Raw genomic sequence first — 25,745 nt, 5'->3', positions numbered from 1 at the left:
ATCACCTTTGTGTGGGGACAACTTCAGCGGCTTAACTTCCCTCTCTTCATCTAGCACGAGAGCCATTGGGTCACGTGAAGAAAGTCTGAATTGCTTTCTGCAGCATGTGGAGAAGTTAGATGCTAGTGGAAAAGATGGCAGGTGCCTGCTTTCTAGCTGGAGTGGCTGATGACTTTGTACATGAAGAAAGTGTTACCATCTGTACATAAAATCAGCTGTCACCCCAAATGTGAAAATGTGTGAAATGGCTATCCCAGACTGCCACTCTGATTTGACAGGCGAAGTAGTGGGACGTTTTTCTCTAAATCTGCATTATAAGATATTCTTTCTAATCTAAGTCAATCCCATCCCATTGCTTCCAAGTAAAATCCCTGTAATCCATATCTAATATGTGTCCCCAACTTAGAGTCTTAATTTTGAGGGAATCTCATAATTGTTTATGGTTGTTTGCTGCATATCTATTTCTCTAGAATAATTTGATATATGGGGTAAAATGTGTATAACTTAAATGAAAAATCAATTATTTGAGTTCATTAATTTATTGAGAACAAGCTAAAGAATATCATGTTTGGAGAGTTATACTATTTTCTACTTTTGTTAAAAAAGATTGTTTTATACCTGTTGGTGAAGTATATTTTTTCACTGTTTTCATAATCCCAGAAATACTTCATTACCTAATGGCCCTGGTATATAATAAAACTAGAGCCCTTGGTCTATATACTCATAATCATCAGAACAGGGATTCCTTCAAAAAAATATCCAGAGCAGTGAAAGATAACTTCATGAATTATGTCTGATATTTAAGGGAAAGTGGGGATGCCCTTATCGCTAGTGTGATTGAGGCATAAATGTTGTTTTGGAAATCATGAGCAAGTATGAATGCCTTTCTTTAGAGCACATGATGACAGGTTCAATAGCTACATTAGATTGGTACATTTTTCAGTCTAGTAAGTTTCGATGGAACATGGCTAACCTCATTGTTCAGCAGCTTGAAAGCAAAATAAGGTGTTGATTAGCCTTGGTATCTGTGCGATTCATCTGGGTATGACGACCATCCGTATCCAGTCTGGCACTAATTAATGTATGATTCATAGGAAATGAGAGTTCAGAGGTTATGTGTCCTTGTTTTCACAAAAATTTTCTACTTAGGATGACAAGAAGCAGAAACATTGTCTGTGATGATAAGCATCGTGGTGAATTAAAGGATAAAGATCAAAATGTGTGTAAAAGGAATTCATTTGAGTAGATAGAACCCTTCCTCATTACCCTTTCCTTCTTCTTAGAGATAGTTGGGAACAAGGCAAAGGGAAGCCACACGGACGTAAACAACTGAAGATAACTGATGTACCTTTTGGACTGCAGCTTAGCAGGATCAACCTAGGTTCAAATCTTAGTTCTAGTATCATTTACTAGAATAGTTCTGTGACCTTAAGTATATCTCAGAATCATCATCTATAAATACATATTTGTTGGCAGAATAAAATGAGATAATGTATAAAATATGCCAGGCATAGTGATTTAATGATTACCCAATAGTAATAAATATTTTCTTTTTCCTCTATCCTCGCATCACATTTGTATTTGAAACGCATGCCTATTCTACACCTGTAATTTTCTTCTTGGTTGTCAGAATCTCACTTTCATATTCAGCTGCTTTCATGTGCTATGTGTTATGGCATATAAATAAAAATAAATATATCAGTCATATATATGACTGGTTAATGTTGTTTGGAAATGCATAAAAACATGAATCCTTTTGCTTTACATAGGCATTAGCACTCTATTAGAATATAACTTTATAGAAATAATAAGACAGAAAGCATCAAGTTTAATGATTGAAAGGTAAAAAAATCAGTGTCTTAGAAAAGTTTAAAATCAGCCAATTCATGATCTCATGCCTTTATTCTTTTATCACAGTGACTCCTTCTTTCTACTGTCAGCCTGGTGACTATAATGAGCACCCTTGTATTGCTTCTCTGTCTTCTTTTTCCAATTCCCTTTCTCTACAGACACATATGCCAGCCTGACCTAGCCCAGAGAGCACTGGATGGGTTAAAGTGCCACTCTCTCCAGGTTTCAAAATAGCATCATTAGTGCATAAATGTCTACAGCTTTTAAAACTAATTTAAAACTCTTTCACATTTATTTCTCATTCTGTCTTGCCTGAGAACCTCTTTTCTTTCTAATATGATGGCTTTTATTGTCTTCAACATATGAGGATGCAGAAGTCTAGACAGAGAGATAACTTCCTTTGAACACCAAGCATCAAAAAACAGGGTGGATGTGAAGCCTCCTGATTCACAGGTGTACCTTTCACCACGCCATCTTCCCTTGTAAAACCCAAAGTTCAATTGAAAATTCGAATAGAATTCTAAATAGAAGGCTCTGGAGTGGGAGAACATGATAAATTCTTACATCTGTGATTCTCTGTATCTATTGACTTTAAACATATAATTGAGTTGGTTGACAGAACACATGAAATATGGTTAGACTTTTTCCCACCTTTGAGATTCATTTGTTGAGAGCCACCAGGCAATAGTCCTCCTATTCATTCCCATCAGGTGGACTATTTTAAGGTGAAGACCATTTTATTTTTTGCCAAAACCTACACTGGGATCCTGGTAATTGGAAGAATGGCTTAAGAAAGGGCACTTAACTTTATTTAATACGGAATTGCAGACTTTTGTTCATTCATTTTATAAATTTTAGGAATAAAAGGAAAACTTAATTATTATCTAATTAAAACCCCTCATTTCACAGAGGGAACTTGGTCCAGAAAGTCAGTTGAGCTACCCAGAGAAGCCAATAGTTAATGGTTGTTTTTTATTTTTACTAGAATCTCGATAGTTTGATTCTTCTAAACTTTGGTTCAGTATTTTTTGTCTTTTTAGTGTATCTCACTAACAGCTTAACTCAAAGGCTTTTTTTAAACCTGTATATCATTATAAAGCTGCTTATAATTTATAACTTTTAATATTCTGATGAAGTGCTAAGTTCTTTTTTATGTTACACTACTCTTTTTTCATTGAAGTATAGTTAATTTACAATGTTGTGTTAGTTTCAAGTGTACAGCAAAGTGATTCAGTTATACATATATATATATATATTCTTTTTCAGATGCTTTTCCATTACCCATTATCACAAGTTATTGAGTATAGTTCCTTGTAGGTTCCTGTTGCTTACCTATTTTATATATAGTAGTGTGTATAAATTAATCCCAAACTCCTAATTTATTTCCCCCCCCCCTCCCCATTATCCCTTTTGGTAACCATAAATTTGTTTTCGAAGTCTGTGAGTCTTATTTCTGTTTTGTAAATAAGTTCATTTGTATCACTTTTTTTAGATTCTACATATAAGGGATATCATATGATATGTGTCTTTATCTGAGTTACTTCACTTAATATGATAATCTCTAGGTCCATTCATGTTGCTGCAAATGGCATTATTTAATTTTTTAATGGCTGAGTAATATTCCATTGTGTATATATATACCACATCTTCTTTATTCATCTGTTGATGGACATTTAGGTTGCTTCCATGTCTTGGCTGTTATAAATAGTGCTGCTGTGAACATTGGGGTGCATGTGTCTTTTCAAATTAGAGTTTTCTCTGGATATATGCCAGGAGTGGGATTGCAGGATCATATAGTAATTCTATTTTTCATTTGGATGGAGGTTCCTTAAAAACTGAAAATAGAGTGTACTACATTTCTGGTCACTTGTAATCATTTTTTAAACTGTTGATGTCTAAAATAGCCTTTAAAGGCAGTCATATGTTCATTTTATAATTTTCTTTTTTTATCAGCTTTACTGAGGTATACTTAGAGTACAAACTTTGCACATATTTAATGAATACATTTTGATGTCTTTGATACCTGTGATACCATCACCACAATTGAAGTAATAAACATATTTATCACTTCCAAAAGATTGCTTGTGTCCATTTGTTTGTTCCTGTGTGTGTGAAAAGAATACTTACCATGAGATCTACCCTCTTAATGAGTTTTTACGTGTCCAACTAGCATCTAATTTAGAAAGATCTATTGGAAAGGATAGAACCTATAGTTAACAATACAGTCCTATATACTTAAAAATTGCTAAGAGGGCAGATCATATGTTAAGTGTTCTTATCACTAAAAATAAATAAAGAGGGCAGAAGGACATTTTTAAAGGTAATGGTCATATTTATGGCATAGTTTGTGGTGATGGTTTCATGGGTGTATACTTCTAAACTCAACAAGTTGTATATGTTAAATATGTACAGCTTTTTGTGTCAATCATACCCCAATAAAGTGTTTTCAAAAACAGAGAGACATAGAAAGACCTATGAGATTTTAAAAACATATGTATATACGTATATATATTCCCAACTCTACTTTGGAACCAGTGAATCAAAATTTCCAGATGACGTCTATAAACAAGAACAAACAAATAAACAAAATACCTTATGTTATTCTGTTGCATTACACATAGAAGCTACTTCACTAAACTACCTCACAGCAATAAAATAAAAGCTTAGTGGTTTTGGAGAAAATGCCTCTTCGAGTTACTCACTAATCTGACAGCAAAGAAGCCTCGGATGAGTAATACCCTTATATCTGAGGTCCTGGGACCCCTGCCTTGGACACCATACCATACAGGGTCTCCTCTTGCCCTTCTGCAGCTGTACCCCATCACCTTCTCTGGGATGAGGAATCCATGGAGCTAATAGGATATGTCTGCCAAGGGTAAATGCATGTATGTTCCCTTCTAGACCATGTTTCAGGTACCTGGGATCCAGAAATATCTCTGCTCAACCTTCTCTAGTCTGTTTCAGGGTTTGTGAGGACCTCTTTCCACGTCCATTCTGTTGTGGACCGAATGCTTCTTTAGTGAGCATAACTGAGGGTCCTAGAGTGGGTGGGGATGGAGCCTGGACTTGAAGATAGGTGTCCATATACATACCAGTCAGTTCTGGTAGGGAGGGGAGGAGGGTGAGAGCCATTTATTTATACTCTTGTTCCTAAGCCCTGCCCCACCCCCCAAATTATATCAGAAGCAGTCTGGAATTACCTGATATCATAAAGTTTTGTAAGTCTACAAAGGCTCAGAGTTTCTCAGTTATCATGATTTTGTTTTAATGATGTGTTTAAAGTGTAATGAGAAACTGTATGCTGATCATGGAAATACACGAACTAGGTAGAGTTTTTTAGTGCTGCCCAAATGCAGAGTGCCACATTGCTTTCCACAACCATGACAGGACACTCCAACCCTTCCTTTCTTAGGCAGTACCCTAGGGTTAAAGCAGCGAGCACGATGATCAAACCTATCTTTGCTGTGTGTGGTTGAGTGCCTGCTCTCTTCTTTTACAATCCAGTCACTCAAATCACATTATGGCCTAATATATGGCCCTGGGCATCAAGCATTCCATGCACATGGTGTATCACTGAGCATGAATCCCCTACCCTTCCTTGGCATTGTATGATTCACCAAAAAGTCGTGTGAGGTAGGTGTGTCAGTAAAACGTTACTCTTTACAAATGAGGTTATTCAGCTTGGAGCATTTTATTTTCTTGTCCAAAGTCACATGCCTAATGATTGGTAGAGCCATGCCTAATTGAAGGGACACAATTCAACCTATAACAGACATTTCTCTAAAGTTCCCTACATGATGGTGTGGGGAGAGGATATTAAGGATGAAGAAATCAGAGAAAAGAGTATGTTAGGTTCATGTCTGATTACAATTTGGAGGCAGAAATATTCCGGAGCTTAGGAGGTTAATAGGGAACATTTTTACTGGGACCTGTATGTAAAAAGGGACCCACCCAAAGAATAAAAATTAAACAGTAACTTTTACATTGGCAGAAGGAAATCCACATCTATTTGAAAAGGCAGAAAAGGGGCAAAGTAGAAAGATATAAAAAAAATACAGCAAGTATAAAACACAAAATAAGATTCAGAAATAAATCTAGATACACCAGTAATTACAATATATATAAATAGGCTCAATTCACTGACCAAATGATAGCCTGTCAGAGTGAATAAAAATCAAGATACATTAGTATTGTTATACACATTTTTTTTAAAACAATCACTTTTGATTTGTCTGAAAATAATATATAAGCCAAAAGAAATCCAGGTTAGGACTTTTAATGTCAAACCAAGCTTAATATAAGAGTAGACAAAAGGGAAATTGCATCAGAAGGATAAAAATGATGATTAATGAATATGTGTTTAATAATATCATTTTAAAATCCATAATTAAAAGTTAACAGAAAAAATGAATAATTATATTCAATAATTAAAAATATCCGTTATTGAAATTAAGAATTCAAGCAAACACAAATAAGCAAATATATAGGAAATTTGAATATCATGTACTAGCTATAACTTTATAATCAACAAAGATGGAATATACATTTACTCGTTATTTTCTTCTTTTCTATTTATTTGCATTTTTCTTCTGTTCTTAAATAATTATATGCCTTATAGATTTTTGAATACTTTTAGCAATTTACATGTCAATAAACATGAAAATCTAGATAAAATTGATACATTTTGAGAAACATAAAATGCCAAAATTGGCTAAAAATGAAACAAAAAAGAATAACCCAAAACAGTAACAAAAACTTAAATTAGTAATGAAAATTCTAACTCCATTTCCATCAAAAAGCTCAGGTCTGGTTTAAAAGCGAGTCCTGCTAATTTTTCAAGAAACAGATAATCCAAATCTTATATAAGAGGTTACAAAAAGTAAAACAAAATGGAATAATGAAGGAAGTTATTCAGTCACTTTAATAAAATTAATTATTATTGATACCCAAACAAGTTAAAGGTAGTACAAGAAGAGAAATCATAGGTCAATTTCAGTATTAAATATAGATGTAAAAAATCTGAATTAAATGAATCTAACAGAAGCAAATAGTATGTTAAAAAATACATCATGAAACAATGAGTCTATTCCAGAAATGTAATCATGTTTTAACACTAGAAAAATATAATTGTAGTTAGTAATGGAATATAGGGAAGAGATGCACATAAATAGCTCAAAACGTGCAGAAATATGACAGTGTTCTACATGATTTTATAATAAAAATAGTCAACTTTGAACAAAAGATAACTTTCTTAAGTAAAAAATCACAAAATTACAAAGTTGGCATATATTAGCGTACTGCTGAGACTATTATAAAGCCTTATCCATTGCTGGTGGGTGATTAAGCAGTTCATTGTGAAGAGCAGAGTGTCAATGCCTAGGATATAGGATATAGTTTTATGTCATTAAGACCAAGAAATTTTATTCCAAGATTTATATCCAACAAAAAAGCCTGCATAAATTTGTAAAAGGACATGCACAAATTTTTCATAACAACCTTTATTTTTTGATGGTGGCTGTCACTAGTAAGAAGCAACCTACATGTCCATTCCCAGGGGAATGATTAAATAAAATATGGTATATGCACAAAATAAAATACGATGCAGAGTCAGAAGCAAAGAACTAGATTTATTGCAATTAGGCTACATCTTGGAAACATGTTAATAAGAAAAGGGAGCAAGAGTAAGATTTATAGCACCATTTATGCAAATTAAAGACACATGTTAATACCATATATTTTTCAAGGATACACATGTACCTAAAGAGGTACACAGAAGGGAAATTGGAGAGGCATAGATTAAAAACACTAGTGTGAACACCTTTCAGAAGGAGGGCAACAGCAGTAGTGACGAGAAATGAAGGGAAAATAATACAATGAAATAGGGCATAAATAAGGTACAGATAAAAGATAAAAGTAAAATCAGTTATGTGATATATGTACAAAGTTCTTGTATTTTTATGTGTTCTCTGCAAGGCTTTCTTAAATAGCAAGTTCTCCAAATGCATTTAAAATAGGATTCAAATTTTATACCATTTTTTTTCCCCATGAACACATGGAAAAAAGTGTTTTCACTTGTCATGCTCTGAAAAGTGGTTACTTTTCAGGGAATCATAACTTTTCCATCTTTCCTTGGCTGGAGGATTGAAAAGTTTGCATATTTCCTTTGTCCGTTCAGATAGTAAGGATGAAAGAACGTCTGTGGTTTTTAGATAGCCGTTCGGTTGACCGGCTGCCACCTTGAATCAGAATCAAATTTTTAAGGGTCAGGCTAACAAAGTGAATTAGTCTATGAATATTCTTTCTTGGTGTTGAATTGGCTTGAATGAGGACCCTGTTCTAACACAGCCCCAAGCCCCTATTGCCAATATGTATAAATAAGAAAATAAAGGTAAATCAAATAATAAAAAACACACAACAGCTTTTTCAAGATCAAGTATTATTTCATTTTACTAGAAACTGAGGCACAGGAATATTTAGTGACATAGTATTCCCAATCACACCATGAATGAGGAAAAAGACAAGCCAGAAGTAGAACCACAGTTTTTGATCCCCAGCCGGTACTTCTTCCACTATTGTCCTTCCTCTATAAAGTGTTCAAGTGCACATGATTCAAAGCTCAAAAACAAGATGCATCATCAATATTTAAGATTCTTCGTACGAAACATTTCATAGAATTTGGAGATTTATGGGAAGATGCAAAGTAGCAATTTGTGTTTGCAGTAGAGACATTTTAAATGACTAAAGTTTTAATTAACCACTAATTTTTTTCTTCCTACGGCACGCAAGGTCACCTTTACCTGTTTGCTGTCTGAAGCTCTGTGTTTGCAAATTAGAAACTCCTGCTTCTTTCCATTTTAATTTAAAATTGTGAGCCTGACATAATCAACTTCTTTCCTTTTTTGGTTGTTTAATGAACATTAATGAAACAAAATCAAGGTGCGATTTAACATTCAGCCAATTTATTAATGGTTAGGAGGGATAACTTTGTTTTCAGGGACTGGAGTTGAACTTGAGTTATTGAGGGAAATTAACTTTTTCACTAGCATTTAATAAAACCACAGTAGGGCATGGGGCCTGCAAAATCAGGTCAACCTATGGTTGATGTGACTGTTTATATTGAGAAAATATCTTCAAATCAGAGAAACCATCAGAAGTTGAGTTAGCAGTTGCTTCTACTTGATTAAAAGGCCTTTCGGATGAGGACAGAGTGCCATTTTCTCGTGGCTACTTTACTCATATATTTTCTCTTATTAGCACATGTGCTTTCCAGCTACCTTTTTGTGCGTTCACTGCTTGCATATTAAACGTCTTCTAGATACCTGGCCCTACCGGATACTTTGTATACTTCTGAGCATATATTTATTATACTCAGAAGTTGTTTTTTTTTAAGTCTATGAGAGGCAATATAATAGAGTGTTTTCTGGTCAACGTTCATACTTCGACAACAGTAACAAAAAAAACCCTTACTCTGAATCCTAGATCTGCCCCTTACCAGCTGTGTGATTTTGGGGCAAGTTATTATCTTCTTTGATCCTCAAGTTTGTCTCCTCTGTGTCTGCCTCACAGAAGTTATCATTCAATCAGGAAATATTTTTGTGCCAGTTTTTGTAATAGGCCTGGGAACAAACAAGGAACATGTTTGTGCTCTTGCGGAATTTACCATTTAGCAGGGGAGAGAGACTTGAAAGAATAAATCACATAGAATGATTATTTACTTAAATTTTTACCAAGTTTAGTGAAATGCTTATAAGTCTGGAAAACATGTTAGTCTTCCCTAAGGAAAAAAGAATATTAAACTAGGACTTGAATGATGAGTAGAAGGTGGCCAAGAGAAAAGAAGTGTCCCAGGGAGAGGATAAAGCAGATGCAAAAGTTGTGAATAGAAAGGAGACTGATTTTCCTGAGCATCTGAGGAAGGCCAGAGCAAAGGCAGGAAAGGGGAAGCTGACAGATGTGGGCACAGGGTAGATTGTGCAGAACCTTCTCAGCCAAATTGAGAATGTTAGATTTTGCCTAAGTGCAATAAACCACCGAAAGGTTTTAAGCAGTACAGGAAAGAAGAGTGTGTTCATTTTCTATTGCTGTTGTAATAAATTACTGCCAACTTAGTGGCTTAAAACAACACAATTTTTTTTAGTCTTCCAGTTTTCGTTTTCAGAATCACAACGCAGGTCTCACTAACATGAAATCAGTGTTGGTAGGACTGTGTTCCTGTCTGGAGGCTGTAGAAAAGAATGCATTTTCTTCACTTTCCAGCTTGTGATCATAAGCTGTGATTATAATAGGCCTAGTCTGGTCATCTACTATAAGCTCCCTATTTAAGATCATTTCATTAACAAGGTAACAACCTTATTCCGGTCTACAACCTTAATTTCCCTTTTTCATGTGACATATTCACAGTTTATTCTGGGTATTAGGATATGAATATTTTGAGGGGTTATTATTCTGCCTACTACAGGGAGAAAACCTAGTAAGGGTGTGATCTCAGAAAAAGGCCTGCAGAGAAACTCAGGAGTGTAGATTCACTTAAGAATGATTCCATATGGGTCACTCCAGGGAGAAGTAAATTCCCAGGTACTTGCAACTGGAGGGCACAGCTCTTAAGAAGAGGGTGGTGGCCTTTGAAAGAGCCAGTAAATCAGGGAAGGTATGACGTGCGACTGTTTTATGTAGCACTAAGAAAAAATGTGCTGGTGATTAGATGGCAATAGTTCTTCAATTGTAGGATGGTTCTTGATTTCAGCTATGACACGATGTGAACAGTGTTCGTCTACCAACTGACGAAATCAGAAAATGATATTAAAATTTTAATAAGCACTTATTCTTACTAACATCACCATTCCCTTTTATATTTTTTACATGTGCCCGCATAGAATATGTTGTCAAGTTGTACACTCCCATTTGTTGACTTCCTTTATTCTTCTTATTCTTTTGGTTAAACAAAGGTATTTGCGTCGGGCTCGTCCGTTAACTTAGACATGGCGAACACGAGGTACATATGCTATGCTGCCAACCCTCCCAGCTTTTTAAACTACTCTTAACCCTGGGGAGACATCACAAATCAGTCAAAAACATTCTTACAGAGCTTCAGGAAGACTTAGGGTCTTTCTCACAGGTGAGGTGACAGCATAATTGCTTGTTGAAGCTAGGGCTCTTCTGAGAGTCACAGTGAGAGCTATTAATAAATGGTTGAGTAAAAGTATGAAATGAGAGCATCCTAGGCAACGTGGGATGTATTATCTCTCCACTCATAAAAGTTTCATTGATTAGAGTTAGCATGAAACTTGAAACATATTTGCCAACTCTGTCTAAAAATAGGGTTCTATTGGAAACAAAAAAATCTTTGGGCTAGACTGGCGGCCATGTGAATTTATGATCTCCTTGAGGAATCTCGATCATTCTTGCCTCCAAGCAACTCTCCTGTCTGTCCATCCCCGTCTCCTGACTTGCTTTCTATCCTTCCTTAGCTGTGTTTGCCTAAATTCTAGCCTTATCACTTAGGAACTCTGAACACTTCTTTGCTGAGGCCGCTCCTTACAATTTTTGTGCGTGGGTCCTTCAATACCGGTGTCACCCTGATGATTACAGTGGCTTAGGAATTGTCCCCAATCATACGCTGATATGACAGTTGGATTTATTATGTGTCAGATAAACATGGAAAAGTCAAGAGACAAAGAACCACAAAACAGACACCATTTGCGAGGATGATACTATACAATAAAGATAGGCTGAAAAAGTGAAGTTTATAATTTGTAAAATGTCTAAATATTTTCTTTTATTTCTGACTAGAAATTTTTGAAAAACTTATGGGAACTATAAATACTCTAAAAGACATGAACCGCATATTGAAGTGAGGTGAGAAAAATAATTCCATTAAATGGCTTGATGTTTTGACTATATAATGCAAATAATCTAAACAAGTGAAAAGACATGTAAAAATACAACATATCTGGTTACCTTGTGTTCTTTGATTCAAAGTACACAATTAAACACATACTTCTGTATTTAAAGAAGTTAAATAAGAATTGGGGCCATGATGTTCCTTCTTCATTAAAAAAAAAAAGTTAAATCATACATCAGGCTGATTTCTATTCTCTTCTGTCTTGAGGGTAGACAATGAAGGCCACACGGCTGTGTCTCTTCTGTCTTGAGGGTAGACAATGAAGGCCACATGGCTATGAAACACGACTGTCTTTTTTCATGGCACAATTGCTTTGTTCAGCTGTTTTGAAAAGAAGAATCCAAGGATAAAGAGTTCTGTCATGAACATGAAGGCTTATATTTTAATTTCATAATATAGAGTGAAGGAGGAAGTTAGGAAGAAGAAAGAGACAAAGATTAGAAAGAAGGTAAAGGAAAAGAAAGATAATGAATACTTAAAAAAAAAAACCTGTCTAGACAGCTGAAGACAAAGGCAGTTACCTACCTGCCCTTCTGTCTCTCAGTATTTCCTATCAAACAATACAGACCATTGAGAACAGATACAGATGTAGATATACATATATATCTGTACACATATCTCATGATATATCATTTATATATATCATGGTATATACATCATGCCCTCTGCGTAATTTAAAGGTAAGAATGTCCGATTTTCACAATAAATAATAAGAAGAAAATAGCCAGATTCCAGCGGTAATTGCTCATCCTCTCACTCTACTCCTGCCCCCGCTTAAAGCTTTGTGACAAGCAAAGACATATGGAGAATAACAGTGGAGAAGAGAAAGCTTAAGCTTACTCTGAAACCACCACTATTAGTATAAAAATCCTAAAAGCGTTTCTTGGTAGATCAGAGCATGGACTACATGAGGAGACCTAAAAATATGCATGATTTAAAGGGCAGTTTGATAGGCATAGCTTCTGAAGGAGAAAAGGGCAAAAATAAACACCTTTTGACAACTGGGGGAAGGGGAAGATAAGCAAAAAGGCAACGTATAGGGTTTCAAAATAAAATTGCGGGTCTGCAAGCCACAGAAATGTAAGGACTTAACTCCACCCCCACCACCAGAACAACAGGAAAATCTATTCCAGTGTCTACACAGATGGAATAAAGTATGTTTAAGAATCTTAGAAAATACAACACCACAAAAATTCACAACATTAACAAAACCGTACAGATCTACTGAAAAATTCAGAAAACCAAATTCCAAACATATCAACTGCAGATAATTCTCCAGAAAAAACAGGAAGCAGAAGAAAACTGCAAATATCAATAAAAGTCCAAACAGAATTAAATACGCTCAAACAAGCATTCGAGGATATGAAAACCGCCTTGAATCAGAAATTCAACAACTGTACACGTAAAATAATACCAAGTGAAAGGTTTTCCACAATGGAGCATATTCTTTAAAAAGTCTTTCTTTTGTTTGCAAGCTCTAATATTTAAAGTCTTCTAGTTGTACATGAAAGAGATGTCTATTTACTAATTAATTCAGTTACCAATGCATGTTTAAAATAACATAATTACCCTTTTCACACATGTCGTAAAACAGCATTATTTGAATTCTTTAAATCATCTTTTCCATTCCTGTTTTCATTATTATTGAAGTTACTTTTTGGGTCTTCTAACACGTTTACCTGGAATATACCACCGTTATTTTTCTCTAAAATATTTGAGGTAAATTATTATTTCTGTAAATATTTTTCTTTCTCTAAGTTACTTTTGAATCTATCATTGAGGCTGCCCCTAAAATTTATAGTCTGAGACATGGTACTAAATCATGAGAAGTTAGGACAATTTTTTTTTTAAATACATCTAAAATTAAATTGAAAAGTTTGGCTGATTGGTGGAACTAGTTACTATGTTGTTTTTAAAGTAGTCTTCAACAGGTTTATTAAACCTTATTAAAAATATTCAACATTTACAATTGGAAGTAATGATTAGTAATTTATCTTAAATGTATTTGTTTCCTTTCAAAATTCCTTTCCTTTCAAAAGTCACAGGAATTTATAATTATCAAAATTAATACTGTTTGAGGTCTCTTCAATCTAATATGCATTCCCCAGACAGTCCTTTGATGTAGAAAATGAATTCAGAAACCACCTCATAGTGTGAGATTCATAAGGTGACTTTTATTTTTTTATACTGGGGAGTAAACGGCACATAGTATGTTTCTGGAGTATTTTACTTTCACAGGAAAATGTCAAAAATCCAACAGAATTTTAAAAAAACTTTTCATGTCAGTGATTCAGAACTGTTTACACACTTCTGAAACGGGATTGTTACTTCAAATCATGCCTCTGTGCTTTGGGCAGGCTGAACTACATAGATTCAAATCATCCTCTGACATCTCTCCCTATTCTGTGGTTCTGATTAAAGCAGAATGGCTTCAGGGAAACTTTACAGTAGCAGATAAAAGTTTATGGTTTTTTGTGGCAACGAAATGATGTCTGACAACTGGTCAGAGATAAAATGAGATGCTTCCTGAAGTGGCCAGGTTCAGGGTACACTGCTGGGCAACAGCTGGAGATAAATCTGTCAGCACGATTCTATTTTCCTTGTTTCCAGGTGCAAACAATTCCCTTCGCAGATATGTTTTTCTCTTTTACAGAGCTGCAAATCAATATTTACTTTTATTGGAGAAACGTATGCGGTAGATGTGACTTAGTTCCCAAACTCAAGCATGCAAGAGAACATGGGTAGGGAATTCTCTCCCAGTCGTTCGTGGAAGGTTCACGTGCCTCTAGGAAAATCCAGCAAGTCTACCCTCCAGTCTGGCATGGCTGTTGCTGCGGACCATGTTGTTCGAGGCTACATGCTTTCTGGAAGAATGCTGTCTCTTGGATTCCATGCCACATGCTGGCATGTGATTCTTTCTTATGTTGGCACAGATATTGGTTTTCTCATGATTAGTAGAAGCAGCTGTGAGACCTCTCCAAACAGCCACATAAGCAATTCGAATTTTGAAGATGGGAGGAAGGACAGAAGGGCAGATTCCTCCTGGTGACTGGAGACAACAGAAAGATTTATAGGCACATTGAAAGCATCCTCTTCTGTATCCCCACATATGGCTAGGAAATACTTTGGGGAGGTTTCCCACCTTGCTTGGGAGAAAAGGTGCTATCAAGATAATAAATTTTTGCATTACAAATTTGAAACATTGATAACAAAACATTTGGTATGTAATTTCCACTAAATAATGGGTATGCCATCCATATACAGCTACTGTGTTTTGTCTTTTTAATGTAAAGATTTTGCCTCTTCCCCGTGGGGAAACATTCTTTGCTTAATCAGTTTCTTTAATTAGGAGAGCTTCAGAAACGGCTAGATTTAGAGGTGCTATCAGCCTGAGATGATTAAAGACCTAAAGGAAGTCATTTGCATCACTCACTGAAAGACAAAGTTAAGGGCTATATATTTTGTAAAATACCCAGACACAGACATTGATTTTGCAGTGGACCACCAGCCTCTACACCCAGTCCTGGGGAAGCAGAATTTAATGCCATTTTGAAAAGTTAATTAAACCCACTGATGTATGACCAATAAAAATGTAAGCATGTCAGAACGCTGGTATTGTGCAGAGGCACTGCAAGAGAGCAGACTTCATGACTGAAAGGCTGTCTTAGGAATGGTGCCAACCCCGGCCCTCGTCTCTCCAGAGAAGCCCAGGGAAAATAATACAATCAGGAAAAACTATTGAGAAGTCGAATGGCATAATGCAATATTAACTATACCAAATTATAAGCCAAGGCATCTGAACTCCTTCCTCCCCCCATTCATTTATTTAGAAACATGTATTTAGTTCCTGAAATGCACTAGGCAGTGTGCCAGCTCTGAAAGATGTAGTCCTCGATAAGAAAAAGGAGGTCTTTGATTTCAAGGAGTGAATATTCAGTGGTTTACGATCGTACTGCCGTATGTTCTTCGACAGGTTACTTTTCCTCTCTGGGCCGCAATTTCCTTATCTGTCAGTTGACTAATAATCTGTGATTCTATTTTTGTCACAACCCTGGGAAACAGGGCATGCAAGATGATACATAGATTTGGAGGAAGGCAATGGAGGGGTCATGGATCTGATTTAGGACCAGGCTTTGGAGAATCCTGGCTTGGAACAAGGGCTAGAGACAGAGATTTAACACGGAGAGGAGCTGAATCCACAGGGGAAAGGCTTTATCGGCTCTCTTCCAGAAGGAGGGTTTACATGGGAAGGGAAAAGTGGATGAATGCAGGGAAAGCACTAGGCTGTCACGCTACCATGTTACTGCCCTCAGTCCTCACAAAAACTTTGTAAGTTTGGAATTTCCCCTTGTTCCCATTGTAGAGATGAGGAAACTGAAGTGAAGCAAGATGAAAATGTCAAAGATTACACACTTAGCACCCTGTGAAGTCTGCTCCACCCCAGTTCACTTTAAAGCCTATGTGTTTCTTTCTCATCATGTGGACTCTCCTTGAATGTATAAAGAAAAGAGAAGCAGCAAAGGAGGAGAAAGCACTTCCTGCTGGGGGGAATTTTTGTGGAGTTACGTGGAAGAGGTGGCATTTAGGCTGGGTCTGGTTAGGACATATGACAAGGAAGACCAGAATTGGATATTATAGGCAAAAAATGCAATATAGATAAAGAAACAGAGTGAAAAACCTAAGACTGCAAAAAGAATAGTAAGACTGAAACTTACAGTGTAAGTAAAGAGATGAAAAATAAGAGTGGAAATGTAGTTTGAAACAGTTTGTTCAAGGCTTTGAATACCAGGCCAAGTAAATATTTTAGACAAATAGCCAAATGACAGAGGGTACAGCATTAAAGGTTTCTGAGCAAAGCAGTGATGTATTCTGAATTGTGTTTTGGAAAGATTAATTTCCCATCACTTTCAAATTGCCTGAAGTTCTTTTCTTTAATTAAAAGAAATTGGAGTATAATTGCTTTACAATTGTGTGTTCGTTTCTGCTGTATAACAAAGCGAATCAGCTCTACATATACATATATCCCCATATCTCCTCCCTCTTGAGTCTCCCTCCCACCTTCCCTATCCCACCCCTCTAGGTGGTCACAGAGCACCGAGCTGATCTCCCTGTGCTATGCGGCTGCTTCCCACTAGCTATCTGTTTTACATTTGGTAGTGTATATATGTCCATGCCACTCTCTCACTTCATCCCAGCTTACCCTTCCCCCTCCCTGTGTCCCTAAGTCCATTCTCTACATCTGCGTCTTTATTCCTGTCCTGCCCCTTGGTCCTTCAGAACCTTTTTTTCTTTTTTTTTTTTTTTACATTCCATATATATGTGTTAGCATATGCTATTTGTTTTTCTCTTTCTGACTTACTTCACCCTGTATGACAGACCCGAGGTCCATCCACCTCACTACAAATAACTCAATTTCATTTCTTTTTATGGCTGAGTGATATTCTATTGTATATATGTGCTACATCTTCTTTAGCCATTCATCTGTTGCTGGACACTTAGGTTGCTTCCATGTCCTGGCTATTGTAAATAGAGCTGCAGTGGACATTGTGGTACATGATTATTTTTGAATTATGGTTTTCTCAGGGTATATGCCCAGTAGTGGGACTGCTGAGTCATATGGTAGTTCTATTTTTAGTTTTTTAAGGAACCTCCACGCTGTTCTCCATAGTCGCAGTATCAATTTACATTCCCACTAACAGGGCAAGAGGTTTCCCTTTTCTCCACACCCTCTCCAGCATTTACTGTTTGTAGATTTTTTGATGATGGCCATTCTGACCAGTGTGAGGTGATACCTCATTGTAGTTTCGATTTGCATTTCTCTAATGATTGGTGATGTTGAGCATCCTTTCATGTGTTCATTGACAATCTGTATATCTTCTTTGGAGAAATATCTATTTAGGTCTTTTGCCCATTTTTGGATTGGGTTGTTTGTTGTTTTGATATTGAACGGCATGAGCTGCTTGTAGATTTTGGAGATTAATCCTTTGTCAGTTGCTACATTTGCAAATATTTTCTCCCATTCTGAGGGTCTGACTGAAGTTCTTGGTTGACAGCACCAAGGACACTGAAATTTGGGGGACGAAAATTTTAAATGGTTCCTGGCTCATTTTCTAGGTTGGCCTTTGTCATCTAATCCTATTGGTTCATTTTTTGTTCTCTCCCCAGCCCCCATCTTCTAAGATATGTTAGACCTAGTGTTCCAGTATGTCCTACAGAGTTTCAGGCTACTTTGTTCCTTTTAGTTAAGCCATGATACACAGCTCCACATGTAAGTAAGCTCTGATAAACATTGCTTCCTGTGTTACTGCATTGCTCTCTGTGTATAACCTTGATAAGCGTGGGTCTGTGGAGCAGAGCAGCTCAGACACAGCCTCTTAGATAGATGTAAGAAAATACTCTAAACTCCTTGCATGCCGCCTTCCTCCCTACCCTCAAGCCCATTCCAGCAAAACACAGGCTCTTTCTTTTGATTTAAAAAAAATCCTCTGGGATCTGAGCCAATGTTTCCAAGAATGAATATGGGGATGTTGTTTTAACTATCCATTTTCACTTTCATTGGAAGATCTCAGAGAATACAGGAAAACAAATAATAACAGGTCTTAATTTTTGTGTCTTTCTGGAATTATTCCATCACAGTGCTATCCAAATGCCAGTGGACCCTGAATACCTTTTAAAAGGAAAATGATGCCTTTGATCCCCAAGAACATGTTTGTGAACCCAGATCAAGAACTGTTGTACAGTTAGCGTCTGTCTCTGCAAGCAGTGGAGTACAGTTTACAACAGGTCTCAGAATTATTCGCTCTCCAGATGGCTGGGGAATTACTTCCTGATATCAGACCCACAGTATTTTGTGTCTAATCCTGAAGCTTGTATTGTCGCTGCACTGACTGCTTTTTTTGTAAGTATTAAAAAGAATCAACTTACGTCTTCCACTAAATTTCTAAATAGGACTCTGAGTTCACTCAAAACCAAACAAAAAAAAATGAACATACAAAGTAATGTTCATTCTTTCTCAAATGACAAATGCAGAGGTGGTTCCTAATTGTCTTACTGATAGCTGGGCACTAGATTCAGTGACTATCTAATTAGATACATTTTATTGGAAGCCTAAAAATGAGCCATTAATGGTTCTCTTTCTATTAAATGTTAACCAATAACCAAGAGGTGGGGTATGCTTGAATATTTCCTTCAAGATTATCTACTGGTAAGTTTGGAGAGGTTCTAAATTTCATAAGCATTAGTAATAAAATATCCCAAGAATGTAGACTATATAAAATGCTTAATTTACTGTAAAATGTAATACCTCCCAATATTAAAAAACTCAACCTATCGTAACTTTGGCCAGTTGTTTCTTTTATTAGAACATTCAATCTAAAAATGCTGTGTATGTTAAGACTATCCAAAACTCAAATTGTTAGAATTAATTTTCTGTTAAAATGCATATCTAAGATTTTATTCTATCTATAGACAATTAGTTTATACTAACAGTCTGCTAGAACACAGGATGCCTGTAATGGGTTTGTTATTAGCTTGTAAATAGAGCACAGTGTGTCACTTTGTGGTCAGGGAAGATAAATACAAATTATGGATGGCAAATATAAAATGAAAACATAGCTCTCTAGCCATAACAAATTTCCCTTTGGCCCGCCTCCTGTAAGTTAAAATCGACCTAGTGTTTAGGATGAAACTGGAAATATTCCCTTCACCAGTGAAATCTGAAATCTCATTCATTTTAGAGAGAATCAGAGTACGCTGAACAAGAGAGTTCCATTCTGAATAGACTGCATAACAAGAAGAGAGAATGGTCCTAAGGGAGACTGCCCATATGCAAAGTCTAGAGAAAGTCAGTAACTGAAACAATTGCATTAATTCTTCCCCCTGCTTATCTGGCAACTAGTTCTAAGGATTTTATATCAAGTTGATTTTATTGTTCCCATAATATGACTGTCCTGGGTTTGCTGGCAGCTCATCTTCATTTTATTTCCTTTGTTTAATTGTTCATGAAAGACTCTCTGTCTCTTCCCACTGGTACTCTCCAATTCTATAGAACCTGATAATAGAGATGTCTTTACAGCATCCAGTGTGGGACTTCATAAATTCCTTCCACTCTCAAGACAGTACCTAGATTAAGATGATTAGGGTGTTTTGCCAGCATATACACAGTTCCTGATTCTTGCTCTACAGAAGGTCGTTTACTGAAAGTGATTCCACATGTCTTTTGTTTGCCTTAATCCTAATTCTTCCCAGACTTTTTTTTTTTAATATCAGATCTCAAGCAGGATTCAGATTGTGTGATTAATCAGTGAACAACCTTTTGTTGGCTAGAAGTATGAAAAATCCAGGGATGATCACCTGAATTGGTGTGGCTTTCACATCTAATTTTTGTTACAATCTTGACTATAATACTTTCAGATTTATTTTAGATTTGTTCTCTGTAAGACCAAAATTGATTTTCACATGCTCTGTTATTTATAAGCACCTACTTCTGCCTCCACATGCCTCTCTTTTTCCTCCCCGTCCCTCTCCTCTTGCTTTCTCCTCCCATTTCCCAACCTCTCCGTCTTCTTTGTAATGACTGTACTTGGCAAGAGTTAGGTATGGCACATGTCGAAGACATTAGCATGCAATTGTCATGGAGAATGAAGGTTAAACCTCATAGCTGCTGAAATAATGTATTGCTATTAATTATTAAGATTTTTTTAAAACGTGTAGGAAAAATTAGTAAAAATCCATGATAATAAGTAGACAGCCATTCGCTTAACTGTCAGTACATTTGTTCGATGCAGAGGGATGTTGTTTATGGCTCCTTTCCTAAAGCATATCCCCCGTAATCTTGTCAGTGTCCTTCAAGAGTGCCAGCAGAGATGGAGAAAGCTTTCCTTGGCTACTTTCTCATGCTGGGCATTATAGGGGATAATGCAGAGCTCTAAATCTGTCCCTGTTTCCTGAGGCCCGATCCTAGTATTGTTGAAATAGCTGACCAGATTAGATGGAAATGTTGCTTATAACAACAGCACGTTAGTGACAGGTAAAGCCTCGTTACACAGCAATTCCAGCATTGGATCCTTTATACGCCAACATGTGCTGTATGTTGTGATAGGGAGTAATTAAAAATGAAAAGGCTATGTATGATGAATGTTCTTTTTTTTCCAGAAACTAAGCTCTATTTCAAGAAACAACTGTGCAACTATAGTGGTAGCTTTTTGGGTGTATGTGTATGCATGTGTGTATATGAAGGAGGGGAAAGAGAAACAGAGAGAGATGGATCAAAACATAGAGAAATAGAGAGAGAGAACCTAGTAATATAATGTAACCACAGCCAAAAAAAAATAACGCATAATATTTATTTAGTGTCCTAAATATGTCAGGTAAGGCAGGACTGAGACTAGGGTGAGGCAAGTGTGTAACTCACTTCAGAAGTGAAATTTAAGGAGATACCAAAAAACTCAGCCACCAAGATAGATAATATTTTAAAGCAGTATTTTAAAAATCAAAATTAATAGAAAAATCCCATTTTGAAAAAGTATCAAAATATTAAATAAAGACAAGGTCAATTATAGGATGCTAAACTCTCCACCTACGTTGTCTGGTTTAATATCCAAACAACCACATAAAATTGTGTTTTTTGTTGTTGTTTTATAAGCCTTTATTCAGCAAACAAAAACATTTAAAAAAATTTCCCAGTGAAACTGACTACAGGAAAAAGTTGAACCAATCTACTTACTTCTAATTTTCCAGGTATTACTATATTATTTTTGCTAATAAGTTACACCCATTTCTTTTTCTTTATTGAAGTATAGTTGATTTACAATGGTGTGCAAATCTCTGCTGTACAGCAAAGTGACTCAGTTTTACACATAGATACATACATAAGATGATTGATGCAGAGTTATGAGACTTAGTGCTATTTAAAAAACAGTGAAATTCTTAGATCGATGCGTTAATAAGCCCATGTAGAAATTCACTCTAAGTACCTTATTAAAGCCTACTTACATAGGACATTTAGACATGGAAGCAGTGTCTAGACCATGGAGAAGAGATGATCTGGTTACTTCACCTCAATTTACAATGGCCCAACACTATTTTATCCCATGCATATAACTGCTTATATCATTGAAAGCCTATAGCAGCAAATAAATGGGAAGTATATTCTTTTTAAAATAGTATTTTCTATTGTGGTTTATCCCAGGAGATTGGATATACTTCCCTGTGCTATACAGTAGGACCTTGTTTTTTATGCATTCTAAATGTAATAGTTTGCATCTACCAACCCCAAACTCCCAGTCCATCCCTCTCCCTCCACCCCTCCCCCTTGGCCACCACAAGTCTGAACTCTATGGCTGTGAGTCTGTTTCTGTTTTGTAGATAGGTTCATTTGTGCCATATTTTAGATTCCACATATAAGTGATATCATATGGCATTTGTCTTTCTCTTTCTGGCTTACTTCACTTAGTATGATAATCTCTAGTTGCATCCATGTTGCTGCAAATGGCATTATTTTGCCCCTTTTATGGCTGAATAGTATTCCATTGTATATATGTACCACATCTTCTTTATCCATTCATCTGTTGATGGACATTTAGGTTGTTTCCATGTTTTGCCTATTGTGAATAGTGTTGCTATGAACACTGGTGTGCATGTATCTTTTTGAATTATAGTTTTGTCTGGGTATATGCCCAGGAGTGGGATTGCTGGATCATATGGTAATTCTATTTTTAGTTTTCTGAGGAACTTCCGTACTGTTCTCCATAGTGGCTGTATCAATTCACATTCCCACCAACAGTGTAGGAGGGTTCCCTTTTCTCCACACCCTCTCCAGCATCTGTTATTTGTAGACTTTTTAATGATGTCCATTCTGACTGGTGTGAGGTGGTACCTCATTGTAGTTTCAATTTGCATTTCTCTAATAATTAGTGATGTTGAGCGTCTTTTCTTATGCCTACTGGCCATCTGTATGCCTTCTTTGGAGAAATGTCTATTAAGGTCTTCTGCCCATTTTTCAATTGGGTTGTTTGTTTTTTTGTTGTTGAGTTGTATGAGCTGTTTGTATATTTTGGACATTAAGCCCTTGTCATTCGCATGGTTTAAAAATATTTTCTTCCCTTCCATAGGTTGTCTTTTCATTTTTTTAGGTTTCCTTTGTTGTGCAAAAGCTTGTAAGTTTAATTAGGACCGGTTTGTTTACTTTTGTTTTTATTTCTATTGCCGTGGGAGTCTGACCTAAGAAAACGTTGGTCTGATTTATGTCAGAGGATGTTTTGCCTATGATCTCTTCTAGGAGCTTTATGGTGTCATGTCTTATGTTTAAGTCTTTAAGCCATTTTGAGTTTATTTTTGTGCATAGTGTGAGGGTGTGTTCTAACTTCACTGATTTACATTCAGCTGTCCAACTTTTCCAGCACCACTTGCTGAAGAGACTTTTTCCCATTTTATATTCTTGCCTCCTTTGTTGAAGATGAATTGACTGTAGGTGTGCAGATTTATTTCTGGGCTCTCTATTCTGTTCCATTGATTTGTATGTCTGTATTTGTACCAGTACCACACTGTTTTGATTACTCTAGCTTTGTAGTATTGTCTGAAATCTGGGAGGGTTATGCCTCCTGCTTTGTTTTTTGTCGCTCAGGTTTGCTTTTGCAATTCTGGGTCTTTTATGGTTCTATATAAATTTATTCTAGTTCTGTGAAAAATGTCATGGGTAATTTGATAGGGATCACATTAATCTGTAGATTGCTTTGGGTAGTATTGCCATTTTAACAATATTAATTCTTCCAATCCAAGAGCATGGGATATCTTTCCATTTCTTTGAATCCTCTTTAATTTCCTTTATTAATGTTTTATAGTTCTCAGCATATGATTCATTCACCTCCTTGGCCAGGTTTATTCCTGGGTATTTTATTTATTTTTTGGTGCAATTTTAGTAGGCATTATTTTTTTACATTCCCTTTCTGATATTTCATTGTTAGTGTAAAGAAATGCAACTGATTTCTGAATGTTAATCTCGTATCCTGCTACTTTGTTGAATTTGTTTATTAGATCTAGTAGTTTTTGTGTGGAGTCCTTAGGGTTTTCTATATATAGTATCATGTCATTTGCATAGAGTGACAGTTTTACCTCTTCCCTTCCAAATCGGATACATTTTATTTATTGTCTGATTGCTGTGGCTAGGAATTCTAATATTATTTGGAAGAAAAGTGGTGAGAGTGGGCATCCTTGTCTTGTTCCAGACTTTAGCAGGAAGGCTTTCAGCTTTTTACTGTTGAGTATTATATTGGCTGTGGTTTTGTCATAAATATCTTTTATTATGTTGAGATATGGTACCTTTATACCCACTTTGGTAAGATTTTTTTGTCATGAATGGATGTTGAATTTTTTCACATGCATTTTCTACATCTATTGAGATGATCTTGTGGTTTTTGACTTTTCTTTTGTTAATATGGTGTACTACATTGATTTGTGTATGTTGAAACGTCCTTGTGAGTTGGTCATGGTGTATCATCTTTTTTATGTGTTGTTGGATTCAGTTTGCTAATATTTTGTTGAGAACTTTTGCATCTATATTCATCAAAGATATTGGCCTGTAATTTTCTTTTTTGGTGGCATCTTTGTCTGGTTTTGGTATAAGGGTGATGGTGGCTTCATAGAATGTCTTTGGTAATGTTCCTCCTCTTCAATCTTTTGGAAGAGTTTGAGAAAAATTGGTATAATTTCTTCTTTGTATGTTTGGTAGAATTCTCCTGTGAAGCCATCTGGCCTGGACTTTTGTTTGTAGAGAGTTTTTTTTTTTAATTATTATTACAGTTTCTATTTCACTTCTAGTAATTGGTCTGTTCAAATTATCTGTTTCTGCTTGATTCAATTTTGGTGGGCTGTATGTTTCTAGAAAGTTGTCTATTTATTCTAGGCTGTGAAATTTGTTGGCATATAATTGTTCATAGTATTCACTTATGTTTTTTGGATTTCTGTGGTATCAGTTGAGATTTCTCCTTTTTCATATCTTATTTTTTTATTTGGGTTCTCAAAATTGGTATTATTTCTATACATAATTTACTGATAAGCAGTAAGTAGTAAAGAGCAAAAAGAGGGTAAATGACATGACAGGTTTGAATATGACCTGACCCTCTGGGTTTGGAATAGTGTTTGTTGGGAAACACATTCAGAGGCAGATGGAGATGTGTGATCACCTACTGCCCATTGTGTTCTGGGCAGCACATAGGAGTCTAGGTAGGATCAGATGTCAGATACAGAGAGGAACCATGGTTCCAGGTTATGGAGTTTTTCAACTGTATGATAAGGATGAGTTGTTATAACGTGGTAGATCAATGGCGGCCTCTAAGCCCTGTTCTTGCACCTCAGCGTTCAGGGTTGGTAGAGCACTGGCTCCTCCCCTGGCATAACTAGGAGCAGGAGTCCGTGCATTGGTTGCAGCTGTGTGGTTGGTTCTCCTGCCTCTGTTTCTTGGTAGGAGGCCCAATTCCTTTCTCAATATTATATGGCTGTGTGGCTCTAATATGATTTACTGCATCAGAGCTGTAACCATAATAAATTGCCTAAAGCTCCTAGCAGTGACCATTTTCCATGAAATAGTTTTTAATTCTCCAATGGTACTGCTCAGTAGAGGATCAACTCCTGCTCTGGGAGGCTATCCTTCAGAGAATCCATCATTCCCTGAGTTAGCTATTACCTCTAAGTGTTAAATCTGTTTGTTCAAGGCCACACATCCAATAAATTTGGAAAGTCAGGATTCATATATAGGTCAGTTAGATTCCAGAACTCAAGCATTTAGCCACTATAAATATTGACATCAACCACCCATTCATTCATTCATTCAGGCACTTTTATTGAATCTTTAATTAGTGTCAGATTATTTTCTAAGTTCTGGGGATAAAAGAGTCAACAAGACAGTCACTGTCTTTATCTTCACAGGGCTTATTAATGGACAAGCAACATAAATCTTTATTGTTTTAAAGCAAAGGGATTATTTCAGTGGGTCATT

General features: G+C 36.1%; 1 non-coding gene across 1 annotated transcript; it reads right to left on the bottom strand.

Annotated features, from left to right (window-relative positions):
* Positions 1-21,767: 21,767 nt before the first annotated feature.
* LOC116742059 lies at positions 21,768-21,897 on the bottom strand. The gene has a single exon (XR_004346336.1). It is a non-coding gene; the product is annotated as a small nucleolar RNA SNORA20 (small nucleolar RNA).
* Positions 21,898-25,745: the final 3,848 nt, after the last annotated feature.

This window comes from Phocoena sinus, chromosome 16 (assembly GCF_008692025.1).
Source record: "Phocoena sinus isolate mPhoSin1 chromosome 16, mPhoSin1.pri, whole genome shotgun sequence".
In the NCBI taxonomy this organism is placed as follows: domain Eukaryota; kingdom Metazoa; phylum Chordata; class Mammalia; order Artiodactyla; family Phocoenidae; genus Phocoena; species Phocoena sinus.
This window is presented reverse-complemented; position numbering and strand designations above follow the sequence as displayed.